Below are 3,240 nucleotides of genomic sequence, written 5' to 3'. Positions count from 1 at the left end.
GGACTACTAGTGGTCATGCTGAAGGTCATGTGCTACCCAACAGCCCTGATCACGAGCCAGTTCACCTTCCTGCAGTGCACAGAGAGCAACGGTCAGCATGAAAGGGAGGTGGATTCTGGTACTGGCTGGAGTAGATGCTCTGCTGGGTCGTTTCATTAGGAACGTGTGTGCTGGGAACTCGCAGGGTAACGTGGGGTTGGCGCAGCCCATACTCGCAGGGAGTCAGTGGCAAACGGCCAAGTTCAGCAGAGTGCTGGCGATGAGGTTGCTGACAGAGCTGCATAGCAGGACACGGGTCTCAGTGCCCCACCCTGTGTCTGCTTCTCCCACGTCATCCAAATCAGTCAGAGCAGGGCACTTCTTCACCTCTGGGAGACGCTGGAGTGTGAGGAAAAGCTGATTTATGAGTATGAAGAGACTTTTATTTGGCCTCCAGATGCTCTCTGTAGCACTGAAAGGCACTGTGGATTGGAGAAGGAGAAGGGTCATGTCAGGTCTTGTGAGTTTTGTCCTAAAGTCTGGAGAAAGATTTTTCCAGTAGTTGCTTCAGAAATGCTCTTTTCTCATGTTAAACAAATCATGCAATAGCTCTGTTTCCCACCTCCTCAGGAAACAGTCTGGGGACTCATGGTCCAGCAAAATGGTCTTAACCAAAAGGCACGGTACAAGTGCTGTTGTTGTAGCAGTTGTGTTTGGCACAGGCCTCTGCCAGGGAGATCTATTTGCAGAGAAAGCTCCTGCCCTTGAAGCCAGGTGCCCAGGGGTATCAATAGGTGCATACAGCCACATTCACGCTGTCCTCCCTGCAACTGCAACCTCTCGTCACAGCTTCTAAAATTCCTCTCACCAGGGAGGTTATTTCCTTATTATTGACACCTGCTTGGACAGACAGATGCGCTGACCACTTGCAGAGCCGCTAGGACTGAAAGCTTTTATGCATAACTATATCAAAAGGTGTTAAAACTGGCCATGTGTAATTTATAGCCCGCAGCAGGGGACTCAGCCCACTAGACACAGCATTCTGGAGCATTAGCTCTGCTGTCAGCTTAATTGTCATCTGGATGCCGAAGGAGGTGGAGTGGATACTCTTTGGGTCACAGCTTTCTGCATTCTTGATCGCAAGTCAGCAGAATCATGAACCCTAAGACAGCTGTTGTGATTCTTAGGCCCTGAAGCACTCAGCAGGTCCCAATCAAATGCTCTCATGCAGACATGTACACAAATATATATACACATATGTACGTACCAAATGATGGAAGAATCATCACTATGACTGTCAGAGGAGAAGACAGACACAGAAGTGGTATTTCTGTCTGGATAAAATACCAATCTGTGATTTCTACCTAAAGGATGTGGAGGTCTTGCTAGCAGGTAAGCATTGGGACCTCCTATTCTAAGGGCTTCACTGGCAGGGATGCTGGTAGTGCTCAAAGCTTGTGTAATGCTGCCTTGATAGTTCAAATGAGTGCACTGTCTTACGTAAAGCTTTCTTCATTGCCCTACTATTGTCCCAATATATGGGTGCCCTATCATGCAGTACACAAAGTTCACTATAGTTTGGCTATTGAAAGAGAATGCCCAAGGGTCGGAACAACAAATTGCCGAAATAACTGTACAGCCAGTCACTCCCAGCTGGCATTTACTGCAGCCAAGAGTTTCTGAGTTCAGTATCTCCTGGCCATTTGTCCTCCTAGACTTCATTCCTGACCTTAGAAAAGACATCTGAATTTGAGTGGCAGAAAGCTGTGTCACAGAGTTCCCATTATAAGATAAGTAAAACTATGTTAACTCTGTTAGATGCTCTGCCCTATTATTCCAATTAGGAGGCTGTGTTAGCCAGATCTGGTGGTTAAAAATCTCCTGATATTCCTCTTTATGGTCAGTTATTTCCATTTGTCCTTCTGTCACCTTGTCCTCCCTTTTGGTATTTACCTTTGTCAGGTATTTAACAGTTTTTTTCCCTCACCTCTCTTTTGTTGGGCTGAACAAACTAACCTTATTCACTCTTTTTTAATACAGCTTACCCTCCACTACCTTGAGCAGCCCATGATGCCATCTTCATACATCTTCCTACCTGAGCAAATCATTCTTGAATATGGACAAACCGCAGTGTTCCCCATATTTTGGTGGGGGCCTCAAAAGTTGAGGTCAAAAGCTGGCACCGATATTTTCCTAACAGCAATACTTTATCAGCTTGTGCTGGACTTGCACTTGGAGTTTTCCATCCACTGTTCTTATGGTAATTTCCATTTCTGTATACTCTGTTCTCAAGTCAGCTTTGTCGTCATCACTATCGCCATCATTATTATTTAAAACTGAGGCTTCACACATTCTCACCCTCTCACCACTGCAGAGTGAACCCATTTCATCTTTTTTTTTTTTGTCTAGATTTTTTCACTGTTTGTTTGAAAGAATTTGTACAATCCTACCTAGGCTGATATTTGTCAATTCTTACTTGATCAAGCACATCTTGATGTTGAAAACATCAGGTTGGAAAAGGCATAAAACCTAGTAAAACATCCCTTCTCAAACTGATCAGGACAAAAAACCTGTCAGAATCTGTAGGTGTGAAAAAGGTGTGAAAGAAGTACACTGGGAAATTCAGGTCATAGCAGACCCCCCCCCAATATTTTGTTTACAGCTGCGTTCAGTGCGGAGGTCCCTACACTTGGGTCTCTCATTTGGGAGCGTCTCCACTGGAATCTGTCTCAGACTGAAGTTTCAGAAAGTTATGGAACATATAGATGAAATGAAACCAACAGATTTCAAGGACCAGATAGATGAAAATCTGCCCCAATGTGGGGATGAAATAGCTGAACTACTATCTCACACTTAAAATTGACTTTGTACCGTGACAAAGACTTGAGGATTAGAGTCAGGGCCCTGAGTGTAGTAATAGGCCATAATGGCCCTGGCAGGAGTGACATTTTCATACCACCTATGCAAGATCAAAGGAACCTGATCACTCAAGTTCTCTTCGTCACTGAAGGCAGATGAAAGCAACTTGTATCCTCTCTGAGCATGCACAAATTTACTCCTTTAATAAGCTAGGACTTCCCAGTTATTAATAATAACTGATATCATCATGTCAGCAATTATTCACAGTGCCTTAATGACAGACTTCATGGCAAGCAAAACCATTAGAAGAGAAATGTTGCCAGGAATCCTAAATCCCTGACTCAGGCATGCTGAGGTTTGGAAGCTTCCACCCCAACCTGCCTTATGGGGGATAGTTTGTCA

This window comes from Pygoscelis adeliae, unplaced genomic scaffold (genome assembly GCF_000699105.1).
Source record: "Pygoscelis adeliae isolate BGI_AS28 unplaced genomic scaffold, ASM69910v1 Scaffold185, whole genome shotgun sequence".
In the NCBI taxonomy this organism is placed as follows: Eukaryota; Metazoa; Chordata; class Aves; order Sphenisciformes; family Spheniscidae; genus Pygoscelis; species Pygoscelis adeliae.
The sequence above is the reverse complement of the archived record's forward strand: the minus strand, read 5'-3'. Positions refer to the sequence as shown.